This window comes from Bombina bombina, chromosome 5 (assembly GCF_027579735.1).
Source record: "Bombina bombina isolate aBomBom1 chromosome 5, aBomBom1.pri, whole genome shotgun sequence".
NCBI classification, from domain to species: Eukaryota; Metazoa; Chordata; class Amphibia; order Anura; family Bombinatoridae; genus Bombina; species Bombina bombina.
In genome coordinates, this window is record NC_069503.1 from 108,683,220 (window position 1) to 108,709,460 (window position 26,241).

General features: G+C 42.3%; 1 protein-coding gene across 2 annotated transcripts in view; it reads right to left on the minus strand.

Annotated features, from left to right (window-relative positions):
• Nucleotides 1–26,241, minus strand: part of LOC128660026 (gastrula zinc finger protein XlCGF26.1-like) — a 375,584-nt gene that overhangs the window by 127,852 nt on the left and 221,491 nt on the right. The window contains exon 1 of one of the 2 annotated variants that reach the window (XM_053713626.1): nucleotides 25,437–25,562. The exons of the other annotated variant lie outside the window; for it this stretch is intronic. The gene's annotated coding sequence lies outside the window, so the exon portion shown is untranslated. Of the gene's footprint in view, nucleotides 1–25,436; nucleotides 25,563–26,241 lie in introns of those variants that run through there. 2 annotated transcript variants of the gene reach the window in all.

Sequence of the window (26,241 nt, forward strand, 5' to 3'; positions counted from 1 at the left end):
AAAACGCCTGAACGTCTGGAACCTCAGCCCGACGCTTGTGCAAAAGAATAGACAGAGCAGAAATCTGTACCTTTAAGGAACTAGCTGACAAACCCTTCTCCAATCCTTCTTGGAGAAAAGATAATATCCATGAGTAACCCTTGGATTCACACCAATGAAGATATTTACACCATATCTTATGATAGATTTTCCTGGTGACAGGATTTCGAGCCTGAATTAAGGTATCAATGACCGATTCGGAAAAACCACGCTTTGATAGAATCAAGCATTCAATCTCCAAGCAGTCCGACGCAGAGAAATTAGATTTGGATGTTTGAAGGGACCTTGAAGTAGAAGGTCCTGCCTTAGCGGCAGAGTCCATGGTGGAAAGGATGACATGTCCACCAGATCTGCATACCAAGTCCTGCGTGGCCACGCAGGGGCTACCAAGATCACTGAAGCTCTCTCCTGCTTGATCTTGGCAATCAGACGAGGGAGCAGAGGAAACGGTGGAAACACATAAGCCAGGCTGAAGGACCAGGGCGTTGCTAGAGCATCTATCAGCGCTGCCTTGGGATTCATGGACCTGGACCCGTAACAAGGAAGCTTGGCGTTCTGACGAGACGCCATGAGATCCAGTTCTGGTTTGCCCCAAAGTTGGATCAACTGGGCAAATACCTCCGGATGGAGCTCCCACTCCCCCGGATGAAAAGTCTGCCGACTTAGAAAATCCGCCTCCTAGTTCTCTACTCCTGGGATATGGATAGCTGAGAGATGGCAAGAGTGAACCTCTGCCCATAGAATTATCTTTGAAACCTCCAACATTGCCAGGGGGCTCCTTGTTCCCCCCTGATGGTTGATATAGGCTACAGTCGTGATGTTGTCCGACTGAAATCTGATGAACCTGACCGCAGCTAGCTGAGGCCAAGCCTGAAGAGCATTGAATATCGCTCTTAGTTCCAGAATGTTTATCGAAGGAGGGCCTCCTCCTGAGTCCACGAACCCTGAGCCTTCAGGTAGTTCCAGACTGCACCCCAGCCCAGAAGGCTGGCATCTGTCGTTACTATAGTCCATTCTGGCCTGCGGAAACTCATTCCCTTGGACAGATGGACCCGAGATAGCCACCAGAGAAGAGAATCCCTGGTCTCTTGATCCAGATTTAATAGAGGGGACAAATCTGTGTAATCCCCATTCCACTGATTGAGCATGCAAAGTTGCAGTGGTCTGAGATGTAGGCGGGCAAACGGAACTATGTCCATTGCCGCTACCATTAATCCGATTACCTCCATACACTGAGCCACTGACGGACGACAAATGGAATAAAGAGCATGGCAGGAAGTTAGAAGTTTAGACAACCTGACCTCTGTCAGATAAATCTTCATTTCTACTGAATCTATCAGAGTTCCTAGGAAGGAAACTCTTGTGAGAGGTGAGAGAGAACTCTTTCCTTCATTCACCTTCCATCCGTGAGACCTTAGGAATGCCAGAACAATGTCTGTATGGGACCAGGCGATTTGAAAAGTTGACGCCTGTAAAGGATATCATCCAACGGAGTCTCTACCTGTAAAGCCTCCTCCAGAGACTCGAACCAGAAAGCCACTGCAGCAGTGACTGGGGCAATGCATGCAAGAGGCTGGAGAATAAAACCTTGTTGTATAAAGATTTTCTTAAGGAAACCCTCTAATTTCTTATCCATAGGATCTAGGAAATCACAACTGTCCTCGACAGGAATAGTTGTACGCTTAGCTAGGGTAGAGATTGCTCCCTCCACCTTAGGGACCGTCTGCCACAAGTCCCGTGTAGCGGCATCTATAGGAAACATTTTCTTAAAAGCAGGAGGGGGAGAGAACGGCACACCTGGTCTATCCCATTCCTTAGTAATAATTTCTGAAAACCTCTTAGGGATTGGAAAAACATCAGTGTAAACAGGCACTGCAAAGTATTTGTCCATTTTACACAATTTCTCTGGGACTACAATGGTGTCACAGTCATCCAGAGTCGCTAAAACCTCCCTGAGCAACACGAGGAGGTGTTCAAGCTAAAATTTAAATGCTGTCATTTCAGAGTCAGACTGAAGTAACGCCTTCCCTGAATCAGAGAAGTCACCCACAGATAGAAGCTCTCCTGCTTCAACTTCTGCACATTGTGAGGGTATATCAGACATAGCTACTAAAGCGTCAGAGAGCTCTGTATTTGTTCTAGCCCCAGAACTGTCTCGCTTTCCTTGTAACCCTGGCAGTTTGGACAATACCTCTGTGAGGGTATGATTCATAACTGCCGCCATGTCTTGTAAAGTAAACGCATTGGACGTGCTAGATGTACTTGGCGTCCCTTGAGCGGGAGTTATAGGTTCTGACACATTTGGAGAGCTAGGTGGTTTAACCTCCCTTTTGTCAGTCTTAGAAACCTCAGGTGATAAATCTTTAAAAGCCATAATATGGTCTTTATAACTTATAGAAAGGTCAGTGCATTTGGTACACATTCTAAGAGGGGGTTCCACAATGGCTTCTAAACATAATGAACAAGGAGTTTCCTCTATGTCAGACATGTTTAACAGACTAGTAATGAGACCAGCAAGCTTGGAAAACACTTTAATAAATGTGAAAAAAGCAATAATAAAAAACGGTACTGTGCCTTTAAGAGAAAAAAACTACCACATAAACTGCAAAACAGTGAAAAAAATTAGTAAACTCTACAAAATTTTTACAGTGTGTATAAGGGACTAAAGCTGCATTGCACCCACTTGCAAATGGATGATTAACCCCTCAGGCCCAAAAACGCATTAGAAAAACATTAAACCTGTTAACAAACAGTTAAACACACTGCCAAAGCTCTGCTGTGGCTCCTACCTGCCCTTAAAAACGATTTTTGCAGGAACAAAACCCTCTATAGAGGTCCTATAAGCCAGAGGACTCCTTCAGGGAAGCTGGATGTCTCAGACTGAAAAAGAAAAACAGAATTTATGTTTACCTGATAAATTACTTTCTCCAACGGTGTGTCCGGTCCACGGCGTCATCCTTACTTGTGGGATATTCTCTTCCCCAACAGGAAATGGCAAAGAGCCCAGCAAAGCTGGTCACATGATCCCTCCTAGGCTCCGCCTTCCCCAGTCATTCGACCGACGTAAAGGAGGAATATTTGCATAGGAGAAATCATATGATACCGTGGTGACTGTAGTTAAAGAAAATAAATTATCAGACCTGATTAAAAAACCAGGGCGGGCCGTGGACCGGACACACCGTTGGAGAAAGTAATTTATCAGGTAAACATAAATTCTGTTTTCTCCAACATAGGTGTGTCCGGTCCACGGCGTCATCCTTACTTGTGGGAACCAATACCAAAGCTTTAGGACACGGATGAAGGGAGGGAGCAAATCAGGTCACCTAGATGGAAGGCACCACGGCTTGCAAAACCTTTCTCCCAAAAATAGCCTCAGAAGAAGCAAAAGTATCAAATTTGTAAAATTACATATCTGATCAACAGAAGCCTCGTTCTTGAAGGCCCATGTGGAAGCCACAGCCCTAGTGGAATGAGCTGTGATTCTTTCAGGAGGCTGCCGTCCGGCAGTCTCGTAAGCCAATCTGATGATGCTTTTAAGCCAAAAGGAGAGAGAGGTAGAAGTTGCTTTTTGACCTCTCCTTTTACCAGAATAAACAACAAACAAGGAAGATGTTTGTCTAAAATCCTTTGTAGCATCTAAATAGAATTTTAAAACACGAACTACATCCAAATTGTGCAACAAACGTTCCTTCTTTGAAACTGGATTCGGACACAAAGAAGGCACGACTATCTCCTGGTTAATGTTTTTGTTAGAAACAACTTTCGGAAGAAAACCAGGTTTAGTACGCAAAACCACCTTATCTGCATGGAACACCAGATAAGGGGGAGAACACTGCAGAGCAGATAATTCTGAAACTCTTCTAGCAGAAGAAATTGCAACCAAAAACAAAACTTTCCAAGATAATAACTTAATATCAACGGAATGTAAGGGTTCAAACGGAACCCCCTGAAGAACTGAAAGAACCAAATTGAGACTCCAAGGAGGAGTCAAAGGTTTGTAAACAGGCTTGATTCTAACCAGAGCCTGAACAAAGGCTTGAACATCTGGCACAGCTGCCAGCTTTTTGTGAAGTAACACAGATAAAGCAGAAATCTGTCCCTTCAAAGAACTTGCAGATAATCCTTTCTCCAAACCTTCTTGAAGAAAGGATAGAATCTTAGGAATTTTTATCTTGTCCCAAGGGAATCCTTTAGATTCACACCAACAGATATATTTTTTCCATATTTTGTGGTAGATTTTTCTAGTTACAGGCTTTCTGGCCTGAACAAGAGTATCAATGACAGAATCTGAGAACCCTCGCTTTGATAAGATCAAGCGTTCAATCTCCAGGCAGTCAGTTGGAGTGAGACCAGATTCGGATGTTCGAACGGACCTTGAACAAGAAGGTCCCGCCTCAAAGGTAGCTTCCATGGTGGAGCCGATGACATATTCACCAGGTCTGCATACCAAGTCCTGCGTGGCCACGCAGGAGCTATCAAGATCACCGATGCCCTCTCCTGATTGATCCTGGCTACCAGCCTGGGGATGAGAGGAAACGGCGGGAATACATAAGCTAGTTTGAAGGTCCAAGGTGCTACTAGTGCATCTACTAGAGTCGCCTTGGGATCCCTGGATCTGGACCCGTAGCAAGGAACCTTGAAGTTCTGACGAGAGGCCATCAGATCCATGTCTGGAATGCCCCACAACTGAGTAATTTGGGCAAAGATTTCCGGATGGAGTTCCCACTCCCCCGGATGAAATGTCTGACGACTCAGAAAATCCGCTTCCCAATTTTCCAATCCTGGGATGTGGATTGCAGACAAGTGGCAGGAGTGAGTCTCCGCCCATTGAATGATTTTGGTCACTTCTTCCATCGCCAGGGAACTCCTTGTTCCCCCCTGATGGTTGATGTACGCAACAGTCGTCATGTTGTCTGATTGAAACCGTATGAATTTGGCCTTTGCTAGCTGAGGCCAAGCCTTGAGAGCATTGAATATCGCTCTCAGTTCCAGAATATTTATCGGGAGAAGAGATTCTTCCCGAGACCAAAGACCCTGAGCTTTCAGGGGTCCCCAGACCGCGCCCCAGCCCACCAGACTGGCGTCGGTCGTGACAATGACCCACTCTGGTCTGCGGAAGCTCATCCCCTGTGACAGGTTGTCCAGGGACAGCCACCAACGGAGTGAATCTCTGGTCCTCTGATCTACTTGTATCGTCGGAGACAAGTCTGTATAATCCCCATTCCACTGACTGAGCATGCACAGTTGTAATGGTCTTAGATGAATTCGCGCAAAAGGAACTATGTCCATTGCCGCCACCATCAAACCTATTACTTCCATGCACTGCGCTATGGAAGGAAGAGGAACAGAATGAAGTACTTGACAAGAGTTTAGAAGTTTTGATTTTCTGGCCTCTGTCAGAAAAATCCTCATTTCTAAGGAGTCTATTATTGTTCCCAAGAAGGGAACCCTTGTTGACGGAGATAGAGAACTTTTTTCTACGTTCACTTTCCACCCGTGAGATCTGAGAAAGGCCAGGACAATGTCCGTGTGAGCCTTTGCTTGTGGAAGGGACGACGCTTGAATCAGAATGTCGTCCAAGTAAGGTACTACTGCAATGCCCCTTGGTCTTAGCACCGCTAGAAGGGACCCTAGTACCTTTGTGAAAATTCTTGGAGCAGTGGCTAATCCGAACAGAAGTGCCACAAACTGGTAATGCTTGTCCAGAAATGCGAACCTTAGGAACCGATGATGTTCCTTGTGGATAGAAATATGTAGATACGCATCCTTTAAATCCACCGTGGTCATGAATTGACCTTCCTGGATGGAAGGAAGAATTGTTCGAATGGTTTCCATTTTGAACGATGGAACCTTGAGAAACTTGTTTAGGATCTTGAGATCTAAGATTGGTCTGAATGTTCCCTCTTTTTTGGGAACTACGAACAGATTGGAGTAGAACCCCATCCCTTGTTCTCCTAATGGAACAGGATGAATCACTCCCATTTTTAACAGGTCTTCTACACAATGTAAGAATGCCTGTTTTTTTATGTGGTCTGAAGACAATTGAGACCTGTGGAACCTCCCCCTTGGGGGAAGCCCCTTGAATTCCAGAAGATAACCTTGGGAGACTATTTCTAGCGCCCAAGGATCCAGAACATCTCTTGCCCAAGCCTGAGCGAAGAGAGAGAGTCTGCCCCCCACCAGATCCGGTCCCGGATCGGGGGCCAACATCTCATGCTGTCTTGGTAGCAGTGGCAGGTTTCTTGGCCTGCTTTCCTTTGTTCCAGCCTTGCATTGGCCTCCAGGCTGGCTTGGCTTGAGAAGTATTACCCTCTTGCTTAGAGGACGTAGCACTTGGGGCTGGTCCGTTTCTGCGAAAGGGACGAAAATTAGGTTTATTTTTGGCCTTGAAAGACCTATCCTGAGGAAGGGCGTGGCCCTTGCCCCCAGTGATATCAGAAATAATCTCTTTCAAGTCAGGGCCAAACAGCGTTTTCCCCTTGAAAGGAATGTTAAGCAATTTGTTCTTGGAAGACGCATCCGCTGACCAAGATTTTAGCCAAAGCGCTCTGCGCGCCACAATAGCAAACCCAGAATTTTTCGCCGCTAATCTAGCCAATTGCAAAGTGGCGTCTAGGGTGAAAGAGTTAGCCAATTTGAGAGCATGAATTCTGTCCAAAATCTCCTCATAAGAAGAATCTTTATTGAGCGCCTTTTCTAGTTCATCGAACCAGAAACACGCTGCTGTAGTGACAGGAACAATGCATGAAATTGGTTGTAGAAGGTAACCTTGCTGAACAAACATCTTTTTAAGCAAACCTTCTAATTTTTTATCCATAGGATCTTTGAAAGCACAACTATCTTCTATGGGTATAGTGGTGCGTTTGTTTAGAGTAGAAACCGCCCCCTCGACCTTGGGGACTGTCTGCCATAAGTCCTTTCTGGGGTCGACCATAGGAAACAATTTCTTAAATATAGGGGGAGGGACGAAAGGTATGCCGGGCCTTTCCCATTCTTTATTTACAATGTCCGCCACCCGCTTGGGTATAGGAAAAGCTTCGGGGGGCCCCGGGACCTCTAGGAACTTGTCCATTTTACATAATTTCTCTGGAATGACCAAATTCTCACAATCATCCAGAGTAGATAACACCTCCTTAAGCAGGGCGCGGAGATGTTCCAATTTAAATTTAAATGTAATCACATCAGGTTCAGCTTGTTGAGAAATTTTCCCTGAATCTGAAATTTCTCCCTCAGACAAAACCTCCCTGGCCCCCTCAGACTGGTGTAGGGGCACTTCAGAACCAATATCATCAGCGTCCTCATGCTCTTCAGTATTTTCTAAAACAGAGCAGTCGCGCTTTCGCTGATAAGTGGGCATTTTGGCTAAAATGTTTTTGATAGAATTATCCATTACAGCCGTTAATTGTTGCATAGTAAGGAGTATTGGCGCACTAGATGTACTAGGGGCCTCTTGTGTGGGCAAGACTGGTGTAGACGAAGGAGGGGATGATGCAGTACCATGCTTACTCCCCTCACTTGAGGAATCATCTTGGGCATCATTTTCTCTAAATTTTGTGTCACATAAATCACATCTATTTAAATGAGAAGGAACCTTGGCTTCCCCACATACAGAACACAGTCTATCTGGTAGTTCAGACATGTTAAACAGGCATAAACTTGATAACAAAGTACAAAAAACGTTTTAAAATAAAACCGTTACTGTCACTTTAAATTTTAAACTGAAAACACTTTATTACTGCAAATGTGAAAAAGTATGAAGGAATTGATCAAAATTCACCAAAATTTCACCACAGTGTCTTAAAGCCTTAAAAGTATTGCACACCAAATTTGAAAGCTTTAACTCTTAAAATAACGGAACCGGAGCCGTTTTTATATTTAACCCCTTTACAGTCCCTGGTATCTGCTTTGCTGAGACCCAACCAAGCCCAAAGGGGAATACGATACCAAATGACGCCTTCAAAAAGTCTTTTCTGTGTATCAGAGCTCCTCACACATGCATCTGCATGTCATGCTTCCCAAAAACAAGTGCGCAATAGAGGCGCGAAAATGAGGCTCTGCCTATGATTAGGGAAAGCCCCTAGAGGATAAGGTGTCCAATACAGTGCCTGCCGGTTATTTTACATAATTCCCAAGAATAAAATAATTCCTCAAAGCTATGAAGTATTAAAATATGTTTATATATCAATCGTTTTAGCCCAGAAAATGTCTACAGTCTTAAAAGCCCTTGTGAAGCCCTTTTTTTCTTATGTAATAAAAATGGCTTACCGGATCCCATAGGGAAAATGACAGCTTCCAGCATTACATCGTCTTGTTAGAAATGTGTCATACCTCAAGCAGCAAAAGTCTGCTCACTGTTTCCCCCAACTGAAGTTAATTCCTCTCAACAGTCCTGTGTGGAAACAGCCATCGATTTTAGTAACGGTTGCTAAAATCATTTTCCTCTTACAAACAGAAATCTTCATCACCTTTCTGTTTCAGAGTAAATAGTACATACCAGCACTATTTTAAAATAACAAACTCTTGATTGAATAATAAAAACTACAGTTAAACACCAAAAAACTCTAAGCCATCTCCGTGGAGATGTTGCCTGTACAACGGCAAAGAGAATGACTGGGGAAGGCGGAGCCTAGGAGGGATCATGTGACCAGCTTTGCTGGGCTCTTTGCCATTTCCTGTTGGGGAAGAGAATATCCCACAAGTAAGGATGACGCCGTGGACCGGACACACCTATGTTGGAGAAATAGGCCCCTCCCACCATGCACTCAAAGTCAGAGGGCCTTAAAAAAGTACTCCTAGGAGTAATCTAACAAGCCATGTGGAAACTAGGCCCCAAATAAAGATTTATCATCCTCAGAGGAAAAAAACATAATTTATGTAAGAACTTCCCTGATAAATCCATTTCTTTCATATTAGCAAGAGTCCATGAGCTAGTGACGTATGGGATATACATTCCTACCAGGAGGGGCAAAGTTTCCCAAACCTCAAAATGCCTACAAATACACCCCTCACCACACCCACAAATCAGTTTAACGAATAGCCAAGAAGTGGGGTGATAAGAAAAAAGTGCGAAAGCATAAAAAATAAGGAATTGGAAATAATTGTGCTTTATACAAAAAAATCATAACCACCACACAAAAAAGGGGTGGGCCTCATGGACTCTTGCTAATATGAAAGAAATGAATTTATTAGGTAAGTTCTTACATAAATTATGTTTTCTTTCATGTAATTAGCAAGAGTCCATGAGCTAGTGACGTATGGGATAATGACTACCCAAGATGTGGATCTTTCCACGCAAGAGTCACTAGAGAGGGAGGGATAAAATAAAGACAGCCAATTCCGCTGAAAATAATCCACACCCAAAATAAAGTTTAAATGAAAACAGAAGCAGAAGATTCAAACTGAAACAGCTGCCTGAAGTACTTTTCTACCAAAAACTGCTTCAGAAGAAGAAAATACATCAAAATGGTAGAATTTAGTAAAAGTATGCAAAGAGGACCAAGTTGCTGCTTTGCAAATCTGATCAACCGAAGCTTCATTCCTAAACGCCCAGGAAGTAGAAACTGACCTAGTAGAATGAGCTGTAATCCTTTGAGGCGGAGTTTTACCCGACTCGACATAAGCATGATGAATTAAAGATTTCAACCAAGATGCCAAAGAAATGGCAGAGGCCTTCTGACCTTTCCTAGAACCGGAAAAGATAACAAATAGACTAGAAGTCTTTCGGAAAGTCTTAGTAGCTTCAACATAATATTTCAAAGCTCTAACCACATCCAAAGAATGCAATGATTTTTCCTTAGAATTCTTAGGAGTAGGACATAATTTCTCTACTAATGTTGTTGGAATTCACAACCTTAGGTAAAAATTCAAAAGAAGTTCGCAACACCGCCTTATCCTGATGAAAAATCAAAAAAGGAGACTCACAAGAAAGAGCAGATAATTCAGAAACTCTTCTGGCAGAAGAGATGGCCAAAAGGAACAAAACTTTCCAAGAAAGTAATTTAATGTCCAATGAATGCATAGGTTCAAACGGAGGAGCTTGAAGAGCCCCCAAAACCAAATTCAAACTCCATGGAGGAGAAATTGACTTAATGACAGGTTTTATACGCACCAAAGCTTGTACAAAACAATGAATATCAGGAAGATTAGCAATCTTTCTGTGAAAAAGAACAGAAAGAGCAGAGATTTGTCCTTTCAAGGAACTTGCAGACAAACCTTTATCCAAACCATCCTGAAGAAACTGTAAAATTCTTGGAATTCTAAAAGAATGCCAGGAAAAATGATGAGAAAGACACCAAGAAATATAAGTCTTCCAGACTCTATAATATATCTCCCTAGATACAGATTTACGAGCCTGTAACATAGTATTAATCACAGAGTCAGAGAAACCTCTTTGACTAAGAATCAAGCGTTCAATCTCCATACCTTTAAATTTAAGGATTTGAGATCCTGATGGAAAAAAGGACCTTGAGACAGAAGGTCTGGTCTTAACGGAAGAGTCCACGGTTGGCAAGTAGCCATCCGGACAAGATCCGCATACCAAAACCTGTGAGGCCATGCTGAAGCTACCAGCAGAACAAACGAGCATTCCTTCAGAATTTTGGAGATCACTCTTGGAAGAAGAACTAGAGGCGGAAAGATATAGGCAGGATGATACTTCCAAGGAAGTGACAATGCATCCACTGCTTCCGCTTGAGGATCCCTGGATCTGGACAGATACCTGGGAAGTCTCTTGTTTAGATGAGAGGCCATCAGATCTATTTCTGGAAGCCCCCACATTTGAACAATCTGAAGAAAAACCTCTGGGTGAAGAGACCATTCGCCCGGATGCAACGTTTGGCGACTGAGATAATCTGCTTCCCAATTGTCTATACCTGGGATATGAACCGCAGAAACTAGACAGGAGCTGGATTCCGCCCAAACCAGAATTCGAGATACTTCTTTCATAGCTAGAGGACTGTGAGTCCCTCCTTGATGATTGATGTATGCTACAGTTGTGACATTGTCTGTCTGAAAACAAATGAACGATTCTCTCTTCAGAAGAGGCCAAAACTGAAGAGCTCTGAAAATTGCACGGAGTTCCAAAATATTGATCGGTAATCTCACCTCCTGAGATTCCCAAACCCCTTGTGCCATCAGAGACCCCCACACAGCTCCCCAACCTGTAAGACTTGCATCTGTTGAAATTACAGTCCAGGTCGGAAGAACAAAAGAAGCCCCCTGAATTAAACGATGGTGATCTGTCCACCACGTCAGAGTGTCATACAATCGGTTTTAAAGATATTAATTGAGATTTTTTTGTGTAATCCCTGCACCATTGGTTCAGCATACAGAGCTGAAGAGGTCGCATGTGAAAACGAGCAAAGGGGATCACGTCCGATGCAGCAGTCATAAGACCTAGAATTTCCATGCATAAGGCTACCGAAGGGAATGATTGTGACTGAAGTTTTCGACAAGCTGATATCAATTTTAGACGTCTCTTGTCTGTCAAAGATAGAGTCATGGACACTGAATCTATCTGGAAACCCAAAAAGGTTACCCTTGTCTGAGGAATCAATGAACTTTTTAGTAAATTGATCCTCCAACCATGATCTTGAAGAAACAACACAAGTTGATTCGTATGAGATTCTGCTAAATGTAAAGACTGAGCAAGTACCAAGATATCGTCCAAATAAGGAAATACCACAATACCCTGTTCTCTGATTACAGACAGAAGGGCACCGAGAACCTTTGTAAAAATTCTTGGAGCTGTTGCTAGACCAAACGGTAGAGCCACAAACTGGTAATGCTTGTCTAGGAAAGAGAATCTCAGAAACTGAAAGTGATCTGGATGAATCAGAATATGCAGATATGCATCCTGTAAATCTATTGTAGCCATATAATGCCCTTGCTGAACAAAAGGCAGGATAGTCCTTACAGTTACCATTTTGAATGTTGGTATCCTTACATAACGATTCAATATCTTTAGATCCAGAACTGGTCTGAAGGAATTCTCCTTCTTTGGTACAATGAAGAGATTTGAATAAAACCCCAGCCCCCGTTCCAGAACTGGAACTGGCATAATTACTCCAGCCAACTCTAGATCTGAAACACATTTCAGAAATGCTTGAGCCTTCGCTGGATTTACTGGGACACGGGAAAGAAAAAATCTCTTTGCAGGAGGTCTTATTTTGAAGCCAATTCTGTACCCTTCTGAAACAATGTTCTGAATCCAAAGATTGTGAACGGATTTGATCCAAATTTCTTTGAAAAAACGTAATCTGCCCCCTACCAGCTGAGCTGGAAGGAGGGCCGCACCTTCATGTGGACTTAGAAGCTGGCTTTGATTTTCTAGAAGGCTTGGATTTATTCCAGACTGGAGATGGTTTCCAAAATGATACCGCTCCTGAGGATGAAGGATCAGGTTTCTGTTCCTTGTTGTGACGAAAGGAACGAAAACGATTATTAGACCTGAATTTACCTTTAGATTTTTTATCCTGTGGTAAAAAAGTTCCTTTCCCTCCAGTAACAGTTGAAATAATAGAATCCAACTGAGAACCAAATAATTTATTACCCTGGAAAGAAAGGGAAAGCAGAGTAGACTTAGAAGACATATCAGCATTCCAAGTTTTAAGCCATAAAGCTCTTCTAGCTAAAAAAGCTAGAGACATATACCTGACATCAACCCTAATGATATCAAAGATGGCATCACAAATAAAATTATTAGCATGTTGAAGAAGAATAATAATGCTATGAGAATTATGATCTGTTACTTGTTGCGCTAAAGCTTCCAACCAAAAAGTTGAAGCTGCAGCAACATCCGCCAAAGATATAGCAGGTCTAAGAAGATTACCTGAACACAAATAGGCTTTTCTCAGAAAGGATTCAATTTTCCTATCTAAAGGATCCTTAAAGGAAGTACCATCTGCCGTAGGAATCGTAGTACGCTTAGCAAGAGTAGAGACAGCCCCATCAACCTTAGGGATTTTGTCCCAAAACTCTAATCTGTCAGATGGCACAGGATATAACTGCTTAAAACGTTTAGAGGGAGTAAATGAATTACCCAAATTATTCCATTCCCTGGAAATTACTTCAGAAATAGCACTAGGAACAGGAAAAACTTCTGGAATAACTACAGGAGATTTAAAAACCTTATCTAAACGTTTAGATTTAGTATCAAGAGGACCAGAATCCTCAATTTCTAAAGCAATTAGAACTTCTTTAAGTAAAGAACGAATAAATTCCATTTTAAATAAATATGAAGATTTATCAGCATCAACCTCTGAGACAGAATCCTCTGAACCAGAAGAACCATTATTAGAATCAGAATGATGATGTTCATTTAAAAATTCATCTGAACAATGAGAAGTTTTAAAAGATTTCTTATGTTTACTAGAAGGAGGAATAACAGACAAAGCCTTCTTAATGGATTCAGAAACAAAATCTCTTATGTTATCAGGAACACTCTGAGTATTAGATGTTGACGGAACAGCAACAGGTAATGGAACTTTACTAAAGGAAATTTTATCTGCATTAACAAGTTTGTCATGACATTCAATACAAACAACAGCTGGAGGAACAGATACCAAAAGTTTACAGCAGATACACTTAGCTTTGGTAGCTCCAGCACCAGGCAGCGATTTTCCTGAAGTATCTTCTGACTCAGTTGCAACGTGGGACATCTTGCAATATGTAATAGAAAAAACAACATATAAAGCAAAATAGATCGAATTCCTTAAATGACAGTTTCAGGAATGGGAAAAAATGCCAGTGAACAAGCTTCTAGCAATCAGAAGCAATAAATAATGAGACTTAAATAATGTGGAGACAAAAGTGACGCCCATATTTTTTTAGCGCCAAATAAGACGCCCACATTATTTGGCGCCTAAATGCTTTTGGCGCCAAAAATGACGCCACATCCGGAACGCCGACACTTTTGACGCAAAAAAAGTCAAAAAATGACGCAACTTCCGGCGACACGTATGACGCCGGAAACAGAAAAAAAAATTTGCGCCAAAAAAGTCAGCGCCAAGAATGACGCAATAAAATGAAGCATTTTCAGCCCCCGCGAGCCTAACAGCCCACAGGGAAAAGTCAAATTTTTAGGGTAAGAAAAAATGATTGATTCAAATGCATTATCCCAAATATGAAACTGACTGTCTGAAAATAAGGAATGTTGAACATCCTGAGTCAAGGCAAATAAATGTTTGAATACATATATTTAGAACTTTATTAAAAAAGTGCCCAACCATAGCTTAGAGTGTCACAGAAAATAAGACTTACTTACCCCAGGACACTCATCTACATGTTGTAGAAAGCCAAACCAGTACTGAAACGAAAATCAGCAGAGGTAATGGTATATATATAAGAGTATATCGTCGATCTGAAAAGGGAGGTAAGAGATGAATCTCTACGACCGATAACAGAGAACCTATGAAATAGACCCCGTAGAAGGAGATCATTGCATTCAAATAGGCAATACTCTTCTCACATCCCTCTGACATTCACTGCACGCTGAGAGGAAAACCGGGCTCCAACCTGCTGCGGAGCGCATATCAACGTAGAATCTAGCACAAACTTACTTCACCACCTCCATAGGAGGCAAAGTTTGTAAAAACTGATTTGTGGGTGTGGTGAGGGGTGTATTTGTAGGCATTTTGAGGTTTGGGAAACTTTGCCCCTCCTGGTAGGAATGTATATCCCATACGTCACTAGCTCATGAACTCTTGCTAATTACATGAAAGAAAACAGAATTTATGTTTACCTGATAAATTACTTTCTCCAACGGTGTGTCCGGTCCACGGCGTCATCCTTACTTGTGGGATATTCTCTTCCCCAACAGGAAATGGCAAAGAGCCCAGTAAAGCTGGTCACATGATCCCTCCTAGGCTCCGCCTTCCCCAGTCATTCGACCGACGTAAAGGAGGAATATTTGCATAGGAGAAATCATATGATACCGTGGTGACTGTAGTTAAAGAAAATAAATTATCAGACCTGATTAAAAAACCAGGGCGGGCCGTGGACCGGACACACCGTTGGAGAAAGTAATTTATCAGGTAAACATAAATTCTGTTTTCTCCAACATAGGTGTGTCCGGTCCACGGCGTCATCCTTACTTGTGGGAACCAATACCAAAGCTTTAGGACACGGATGAAGGGAGGGAGCAAATCAGGTCACCTAAATGGAAGGCACCACGGCTTGCAAAACCTTTCTCCCAAAAATAGCCTCAGAAGAAGCAAAAGTATCAAACTTGTAAAATTTGGTAAAAGTGTGCAGTGAAGACCAAGTCGCTGCCTTACATATCTGATCAACAGAAGCCTCGTTCTTGAAGGCCCATGTGGAAGCCACAGCCCTAGTGGAATGAGCTGTGATTCTTTCAGGAGGCTGCCGTCCGGCAGTCTCATAAGCCAATCTGATGATGCTTTTAATCCAAAAAGAGAGAGAGGTAGAAGTTGCTTTTTGACCTCTCCTTTTACCAGAATAAACAACAAACAAGGAAGATGTTTGTCTAAAATCCAAGATAATAACTTAATATCAACGGAATGTAAGGGTTCAAACGGAACCCCCTGAAGAACTGAAAGAACTAAATTGAGACTCCAAGGAGGAGTCAAAGGTTTGTAAACAGGCTTGATTCTAACCAGAGCCTGAACAAAGGCTTGAACATCTGGCACAGCTGCCAGCTTTTTGTGAAGTAACACAGACAAGGCAGAAATCTGTCCCTTCAAGGAACTTGCAGATAATCCTTTCTCCAATCCTTCTTGAAGAAAGGATAGAATCTTAGGAATTTTTACCTTGTCCCAAGGGAATCCTTTAGATTCACACCAACAGATATATTTTTTCCATATTTTGTGGTAAATTTTTCTAGTTACAGGCTTTCTGGCCTGAACAAGAGTATCAATAACAGAATCTGAGAACCCTCGCTTTGATAAGATCAAGCGTTCAATCTCCAAGCAGTCAGTTGGAGTGAAATCAGATTCGGATGTTCGAACGGACCCTGAACAAGAAGGTCTCGTCTCAAAGGTAGCTTCCATGGTGGAGCCGATGACATATTCACCAGGTCTGCATACCAAGTCCTGCGTGGCCACGCAGGAGCTATCAAGATCACCAATGCCCTCTCCTGATTGATCCTGGCTACCAGCCTGGGGATGAGAGGAAACGGCGGGAATACATAAGCTAGTTTGAAGGTCCAAGGTGCTACTAGTGCATCTACTAGAGTCGCCTTGGGATCCCTGGATCTGGACCCGTAGCAAGGAACCTTGAAGTTCTGACGAGAGGCCATCAGATCCATGTCTGGAATGCCCCACAGTTGAGTAATGTGGGCAAAGATTTCCGGATGGAGTTCCCACTCCCCCGGATGTAATGTCTGACGACTCAGAAAATCCGCTTCCCAATTTTCCACTCCTGGGATGTGGATTGCAGACAAGTGGCAGGAGTGAGTCTCCGCCCATTGAATGATTTTGGTCACTTCTTCCATCGCCAGGGAACTCCTTGTTCCCCCCTGATGGTTGATGTACGCAACAGTCGTCATGTTGTCTGATTGAAACCGTATGAACTTGGCCTTTGCTAGCTGAGGCCAAGCCTTGAGAGCATTGAGTATCGCTCTCAGTTCCAGAATATTTATCGGTAGAAGAGATTCTTCCCGAGACCAAAGACCCTGAGCTTTCAGGGGTCCCCAGACCGCGCCCCAGCCCATCAGACTGGCGTCGGTCGTGACAATGACCCACTCTGGTCTGCGGAAGCTCATCCCCTGTGACAGATTGTCCAGGGACAGCCACCAACGGAGTGAATCTCTGGTCCTCTGATTTACTTGTATCGTCGGAGACAAGTCTGTATAGTCCCCATTCCACTGACTGAACATGCACAGTTGTAATGGTCTTAGATGAATGCGCGCAAAAGGAACTATGTCCATTGCCGCTACCATCAAACCTATTACTTCCATGCACTGCGCTATGGAAGGAAGAGGAACGGAATGAAGTATTTGACAAGAGTTTAGAAGTTTTGTTTTTCTGGCCTCTGTCAGAAAAATCCTCATTTCTAAGGAGTCTATTATTGTTCCCAAGAAGGGAACCCTCGTTGACGGAGATAGAGAACTCTTTTCTATGTTCACTTTCCATCCGTGAGATCTGAGAAAGGCCAGGACAATGTCCGTGTGAGCCTTTGCTAGAGGAAGGGACGACGCTTGAATCAGAATGTCGTCCAAGTAAGGTACTACTGCAATGCCCCTTGGTCTTAGCACCGCTAGAAGGGACCCTAGTACCTTTGTGAAAATCCTTGGAGCAGTGGCTAATCCGAACGGAAGTGCCACGAACTGGTAATGCTTGTCCAGGAATGCGAACCTTAGGAACCGATGATGTTCCCTGTGGATAGGAATATGTAGATACGCATCCTTTAAATCCACCGTGGTCATGAATTGACCTTCCTGGATGGAAGGAAGAATTGTTCGAATGGTTTCCATTTTGAACGATGGAACCTTGAGAAACTTGTTTAGGATCTTGAGATCTAAGATTGGTCTGAACGTTCCCTCTTTTTTGGGAACTACGAACAGATTGGAGTAGAACCCCATCCCTTGTTCTCCTAATGGAACAGGATGAATCACTCCCATTTTTAACAGGTCTTCTACACAATGTAAGAATGCCTGTTTTTTTATGTGGTCTGAAGACAATTGAGACCTGTGGAACCTCCCCCTTGGGGGAAGCCCTTTGAATTCCAGAAGATAACCTTGGGAGACTATTTCTAGCGCCCAAGGATCCAGAACATCTCTTGCCCAAGCCTGAGCGAAGAGAGAGAGTCTGCCCCCCACCAGATCCGGTCCCGGATCGGGGGCCAACATCTCATGCTGTCTTGGTAGCAGTGGCAGGTTTCTTGGCCTGCTTTCCCTTGTTCCAGCCTTGCATTGGTCTCCAGGCTGGCTTGGCTTGAGAAGTATTACCCTCTTGCTTAGAGGACGTAGCACTTGGGGCTGGTCCGTTTCTACGAAAGGGACGAAAATTAGGTTTATTTTTTGGCCTTGAAAGACCTATCCTGAGGAAGGGCGTGGCCCTTGCCCCCAGTGATATCAGAGATAATCTCTTTCAAGTCAGGGCCAAACAGCGTTTTCCCCTTGAAAGGAATGTTAAGCAATTTGTTCTTGGAAGACGCATCCGCTGACCAAGATTTTAACCAAAGCGCTCTGCGCGCCACAATAGCAAACCCAGAATTTTTCGCCGCTAACCTAGCCAATTGCAAAGTGGCGTCTAGGGTGAAAGAATTAGCCAATTTGAGAGCACGGATTCTGTCCATAATCTCCTCATAAGAAGGAGAATTACTAGTGATCGCCTTTTCTAGCTCATCGAACCAGAAACACGCGGCTGTAGTGACAGGGACAATGCATGAAATTGGTTGTAGAAGGTAACCTTGCTGAACAAACATCTTTTTAAGCAAACCTTCTAATTTTTTATCCATAGGATCTTTGAAAGCACAACTATCTTCTATGGGTATAGTGGTGCGTTTGTTTAGAGTAGAAACCGCCCCCTCGACCTTGGGGACTGTCTGCCATAAGTCCTTTCTGGGGTCGACCATAGGAAACAATTTTTTAAATATGGGGGGAGGGACGAAAGGTATACCGGGCCTTTCCCATTCTTTATTTACAATGTCCGCCACCCGCTTGGGTATAGGAAAAGCTTCGGGGGGCCCCGGGACCTCTAGGAACTTGTCCATTTTACATAGTTTCTCTGGGATGACCAAATTCTCACAATCATCCAGAGTGGATAACACCTCCTTAAGCAGAGCGCGGAGATGTTCCAACTTAAATTTAAATGTAATCACATCAGGTTCAGCTTGTTGAGAAATTTTCCCTGAATCTGAAATTTCTCCCTCAGACAAAACCTCCCTGGCCCCCTCAGACTGGTGTAGGGGCCCTTCAGAAACAATATCATCAGCGTCCTCATGCTCTTCAGTATTTTCTAAAACAGAGCAGTCGCGCTTTCGCTGATAAGTGGGCATTTTGGCTAAAATGTTTTTGATAGAATTATCCATTACAGCCGTTAATTGTTGCATAGTAAGGAGTATTGGCGCGCTAGATGTACTAGGGGCCTCTTGTGTGGGCAAGACTGGTGTAGACGAAGGAGGGGATGATGCAGTACCATGCTTACTCCCCTCACTTGAGGAATCATCTTGGGCATCATTTTCTCTAAATTTTGTGTCACATAAATCACATCTATTTAAATGAGAAGGGACCTTGGCTTCCCCACATTCAGAACACAGTCTATCTGGTAGTTCAGACATGTTAAACAGGCATAAACTTGATAACAAAGTACAAAAAACGTTTTAAAATAAAACCGTTACTGTCACTTTAAATTTTAAACTGAACACACTTTATTACTGCAATTGCGAAAAAGTATGAAGGAATTGTTCAAAATTCACCAAATTTTCACCACAGTGTCTTAAAGCCTTAAAAGTATTGCACACCAAATTTGGAAGCTTTAACCCTTAAAATAACGGAACCGGAGCCGTTTTTATATTTAACCCCTTTACAGTCCCTGGTATCTGCTTTGCTGAGACCCAACCAAGCCCAAAGGGGAATACGATACCAAATGACGCCTTCAGAAAGTCTTTTCTATGTATCAGAGCTCCTCACACATGCATCTGCATGTCATGCTTCTCAAAAACAAGTGCGCAATACAGGCGCGAAAATGAGACTCTGCCTATGATTAGGGAAAGCCCCTAGAGAATAAGGTGTCCAATACAGTGCCTGCCGGTTATTTTACAAAATTCCCAAGATTAAAATAATTCCTCAAGGCTATGGAGTATAAAATATGTTTATATATAAATCGATTTAGCCCAGAAAATGTCTACAGTCTTAAAAAGCCCTTGTGAAGCCCTTATTTACTGTCTGTAATAAAATGGCTTACCGGATCCCATAGGGAAAATGACAGCTTCCAGCATTACATCGTCTTGTTAGAATGTGTCATACCTCAAGCAGCAAAAGTCTGCTCACTGTTCCCCCAACTGAAGTTAATTCCTCTCAACAGTCCTGTGTGGAACAGCCATCGATTTTAGTAACGGTTGCTAAAATAATTTTCCTCTTACAAACAGAAATCTTCATCTCTTTTCTGTTTCGGAGTAAATAGTACATACCAGCACTATTTTAAAATAACAAACTCTTGATTGAATAATAAAAACTACAGTTAAACACTAAAAAACTCTAAGCCATCTCCGTGGAGATGTTGCCTGTACAACGGCAAAGAGAATGACTGGGGAAGGCGGAGCCTAGGAGGGATCATGTGACCAGCTTTGCTGGGCTCTTTGCCATTTCCTGTTGGGGAAGAGAATATCCCACAAGTAAGGATGACGCCGTGGACCGGACACACCTATGTTGGAGAAACGTTTTTATTTATAAATCATGCAAACGTTTTTACACTAAGTAATATAGGTATTAACATGAATATTATCCCTTTCTGCAAGCATGATCCCAGTTGTTGTTAAATCACTGTATCAGGCTTACCTTAAATATACCAGGCACTGTCAGCATTTTCTAGACCTTATCATCTCTCTAGAAAAAAATATACTGAACATACCTCAAAGCAGGCAATCTGCAGATCGTCCCCCCAACTGAAGTTTTCTTTCCATACTCTTCAGTTATGTGTGAGAACAGCAATGGACCTTAGTTACAAACCGCTAAGATCATCAAACCTCCAGGCAGAAGTCTTCTTCCAATTTCTGCCTGAGAGTAAAAACAGTACAACGCCCGTACCGTTTCAAAATAACAAACTTTTGATTGAAGGTAAAAACTACACTAAGTCACCACATCTCTCTTGATACTTCCTTTCTTGTCGAGAGCTGCAAGAGAATGACTGTGGGTGGCAGTTAGGGGAGGAGCTATATAGAGAGCTCTGCTGTGGGTGTCCTCTTGCAGCTTCCTGTTGGGAAGGAGAATATCCCACAAGTAATGGATGAACCCGTGGACTGGATACACCTTTACAAGAGAAAGGGTCACCTTTACAGTTTTCTAATTTGTGACTAATCAAAACACATAGGGCTAGATAACAAGTGAGGGTAAACTGTTTTGAACTAGAGATATCGTGTTTTTGCTAGTCATTTTAATTTTGCTGATATTACAAGTTGAGCAAAATAGTTATTGTGCTAACTCAATCACCTTTTACGATTCAATTCTTACTGCCATCTCAGAGCTGTGGTTACCTATTTTCTGAAACTAAAAAGTTGCACAAAAGACTTCAAAAAAACATTACAAATTACAGTTACACTCATAACACTGTCTTATAAAAATATTGCACAAAAACTTCTAAGCGTTTAAAGATATGAGACCTCTAGTGTTACAAAAAAAAAAAAAAAAAAGCCTCCAATAAATATATATATATATATATATATATATATATATATATATATATATATATATATATATATATATATATATATATATATATATATATATATATATATATATACTAGGGATGCACCGATACCGATACTAGTATTGGTATCGGTACCGATACCAAGTATTTGCATGAGTACTTGTACTCGTGCAAATGCACCGATACTTAAACCGATACCTCCACTTCCTACCCATATGCTATCTTGTGGAGTTTTTTCAAACTGCATGTTCCCATTTCATTTTAAACTGGAGTGGAGACTAAACTAAAAATTGTTTACTACTATTCTGACAATACAAATTGCTGTTATTTGTATTATTGTAGGAGAGATCACTGTACCTCGTTCAGACAAACCCCTGAAGTACTGGGCAGTTAATAAACAGATTTCCAGCTCTGGCTAAAATGGCCCAAAAATATCTTTCTGCCCCATGCAGTAGTTTGGAAAGTGAAAGACTGTTCAACTTAGAGTCGAACCTCCATACCAATGTCAGATTGATGTTCTATAACAGCCCTACAACCCAATTGCATCACCCCTTTAAATTTAATATTTTATTGTAATATTTTTTATTTATAAACATGTTCAGTAAAAAAATTTATTATTTCATAATGTCTTTTGAATTACAGTCCTTTATAATTATAAAGAAGGAATCTTAAATAATTAGTCTGCATTGTGCTTGGTAAACTGTCACATGACATTAAAAAAAAAGTATCGGTAATTGGTATCGGCGAGTATTTGAAAACAAGTATCAGTACTTGTACTCAGTCATAAAAAAATGGTATCGGTGCAACCCTAATATATACACACACACACACACACATACACACACACACTAGTTCTAAAGCCTGTGTACACAGGCCAATTTTTTTTTTTTTTTTTAAATACCACGATTACAGCCTGATGAAACAACATATGTGCTGAGAAACGCGTTGCAGTGTTTTCTGTATTTTAATTGATTTTAATAAAGTCTATATATTTTATATCCATACCTTGCTTCAGTTTGGGACATTGGATATAGTTTGGGACAGTGGATTTGGTTTTTATGTTTTCTCCTTGAACCTTATCTATATTTGATCCCAACTAGTACACTTTGGATCAGGCGATATCCTTACGAGGATATGTTCCTGTGCAGGTCGATACCAGTGGATTGAGTAAGTCGAGCGGCTCCAAAGCCTCGGTCCACTAATTATTGCACTAGATGTGCACCTGAGCTTGTGAATATATATGACATCTGCATTTTTCCTCTATATGCCTGCATCTACGATATCACACCATTAGGTGCCTCTTCTCTTTCCTACCTTTAGGAACCGAAGATAGAGAGACACACACATATACATACACTAGTCCTAAAGCCCGTGTACACATTTTTTTTTAAATACCGCGGTTCCAACCCTTGCCCCCTCTCTTTTACGCGCTCTCTCTCTCTCCCCCCCTCTCTTTTGAGCTCTCTCCCCCCCTCTCTTTTGAGCTCTCTATCTCTCCCCCCCCTCTCTTTTGAGCTCTCTCTTGCTCCCCCCTCTCTTTTGAGCTCTCTCTCGCTCCTCTCTTTTGAGCTCTCTCTCTCCCCCCCTCTTTTTTGTGTGCTCTCTCTCTCCCCCCTCTTTTGAGCTCTCTCCCCCCTCTTGTGCTCTCTCTCCGTCCTCCCCTCTTTTTTGCGCTCTCTCCCGCCTCTTTTGCTCTCTCCCCCCCCTCACTTTTGATCTCTCTCTCTCCCCTCATTTTGCTCTCTCTCCCCTATTTTGCTCTCTCTTTCTCCCCTATTTTGCTCTCTCTTTCTCCCCTATTTTGCTCTCTCTCTCCCCCCTATTTTGCTCTCTCTCTCTCCCCTCTATTTTGCTCTCTCTCTCTCCCCCCTATTTTGCTCTCTCTCTCTCCCCCCCTATTTTGCTCTCTCTCTCTCCCCCCCTATTTTGCTCTCTCTCTCTCCCCTATTTTGTTCTCTCTCTCTCTCCCCTATTTTGTTCTCTCTCTCTCCCCTATTTTGCTCTCTCTCTCCCCCCTATTTTGCTCTCTCTCTCTCCTATTTTGCTCTCTCTCTCTCCCCTATTTTGCTCTCTCTCTCTCCCCTATTTTGCTCTCTCTCTCTCTCCCCTAATTTGTTCTCTCTCTCTCCCCTAATTTGTTCTCTCTCTCTCCCCTATTTTGCTCTCTCTCTCCCCCCTATTTTGCTCTCTCTCTCCCCCCTATTTTGCTCTCTCTCTCCCCCCTATTTTGCTCTCTCTCTCCCCCCTTTTGCTCTCTCTCTCCCCCCTTTTGCTCTCTCTCTCCCCTATTTTGCTCTCTCTCTCTCCCCTATTTTGCTCTCTCCCCCTATTTTGCTCTCTCTCCCTCCCCCCTATTTTACTCTCTCTCCCCTCTTTTTCTCTCTCTTTTTCTCCCTCTCTCCCCTCTTTTACTCTCTCTCTCTCCCCTCTTTTACTCTCTCCCCTCTTTTACTCTCTCTCTCTCTCTCCCCTCTTTTACTCTCTCTCTCTCTCTCCCCTCTTTTACTCTCTCTCCCAACTTTTACTCTCTATTTCTCCCCTCTCTATTACTCTCTCTCTCCCCTCTTTTGCTCTCTCTCTCTCTCTCCCCCCTTTTGCTCACTCTCTCTCTCCCCTCTTTTTCTCGCTCTCTCTCTTCTTTTGCTCGCTCTCTCTCTCTTCCCTCTTTTGCTCGCTCTCTCTCCCCTCTTTTGCTCTCTCTCTCTCATAGAGATACAAGTCTAAACACACACACACACATATACATATATATATATATATATATATATATATATATATATATATATATATATATATATATATATATACACACACACATACATACACTAGTCCTAAAGCCCGTGTACACGGGCCAATTTTTTTTTAAATACCACGATTACAGCCTGATGAAACATATGTGCTGAGAAACGCGTTACTGTGTTTTCTGTATTTTAATTGATTTTAATAAAGTCTATATATTTTATATCCATAGCTTGCTTCAGTTTGGGACAGTGGATTTTACTTTCTCTCTCTCCCCTCTTTTACTCTCTATCTCTCTCCCCCCTCTTTTGCTCTCTCTCTCTCTCCCCTCTTTTGCTCTCTCTCTCTCCCCTCTTTTGCTCTCTCTCTCTCTCCCCTCTTTTGCTCTCTCTCCCCTCTTTTGCTCTCTCTCTCTCTCCCCTTTAGCTCTCTCTCTCTCCCCTCTTTTGCTCTCTCTCCCCCCTCTTTTGCTCTCTCTCTCTCCCCCCTCTTTTGCTCTCTCTCTCTCTCCCCCCTCTTTTGCTCTCTCTCCCCCCTCTTTTGCTCTCTTTCTTTCCCCCCTCTTTTGCTCTCTCTCTCTCCCCTCTTTTGCTCTCTCTCTCTCCCCTCTTCTTTTGCTCTCTCTCTCCCTCCTCTTTTGCTCTCTCTCTTTCCCTCCTCTTTTGCTCTCTCTCCCTCTCCCCTCCCCTCTTTTGCTCTCTCTCTTATTTCTGTGCATATTACATTAAGCAATCATGTTTGTGAATATTACACTATGCGATTGGGTATGCGCATATTGCAAAAAATATGTTAAAGAACATTGGAATATGAATATTTTCATGTCGGGTTTGTGCTAATAAGAATATGTCATGATGCTTGCGTGACAGAGTGGGCTTAGTGCTGCGGAATCTGTTGGCGCTCTACAAATAACTAATAATAACAACAACAACAACAGAAATCAATAGAGAAAAAAAAAGAAAAAAAACCTATGGGGGGGGGGGAATACATGCACGCGCACGTGAAAACTTAAGTTAGGTTTTTCACGTTATTTGGGTTACCGCTAGCTCAATATACTTTTTTTTTTTTAACTTGTAATACTAGCGCAACCCGACTAGCGCAAAAAGCTTAACACTAGCAAAGTTTTCAATCGTGGAAAAAAAATATATATATCCAATAATACCAGCACTCACTATGTAGTTAAAGATAATGCCGGGGTGCGCTCAAGTATATCCATAGAGTAATAGAGGCACTCGCCGTGATAAAACAAAGTATTTATTGAAGAGTGAACGTTTTCGGGCTGTGATGCCCGTCCTCAGACTCCTGAAAAATCGAACAGTGTGTATTAGTGCTTACCTCACAGTGGCTAAATAGCCTAAGAGCCGTCCCAAACACCACCAGCACCCTCGCTGCCGCAACGGAGTAAACCGGAAGTGATGTCCAAGCGTCACTACGTCATCACACTGGTATCAGTAGCACCAGAACCGCCCCTGTGTGGCAAGAAGTGTAAATGTGACATAGTGCAAATAACAAAAAGTGCAGTAGATACAAAGTTATTAAAGGGGATACAATGTAATCAAAGTGACTTAAGGATGTGGGATAGGTACATTAGTGAATACAAATATACTCTACTTATTAATGCTTATCTATAATTAAAATTAAAAGAATACAGGGGGACAGGTCATACTGTGGGGAATCCTCTATAGCATAGAAGAGAAGGAATACTGTTGGGAATAACTACTTACTGAGTTATATATAGTAAAGGGCAGAATAAGAATATCCACCTAGAGGGATAGTAGTATATATAGCGGACATCTTGATATAGGGTTCTGGTCATTAATGCTAAAACAATACAGGCACTAGATTAAATCTATAGATTAGATCTATACTAATAAAAATTTATTGGAGATACACCTATAGGTCACTCTATGTAGATATCAAATATAATGTCATCAGTTAAAAAAAAAATTTTTATAAACACAGTACCACTCATTATTTCTATGTTTTGTCCAAAATGTAACTCTTTTTTTTTTTGTTTCAATGTTTTTAATATCTTTCAGTTCTCTAGCAGTGTCTGTAAAAAATAATTTATGTAAGAACTTACCTGATAAATTAATTTATTTCATAGTGGCAAGAGTCCATGAGCTAGTGACATATGGAA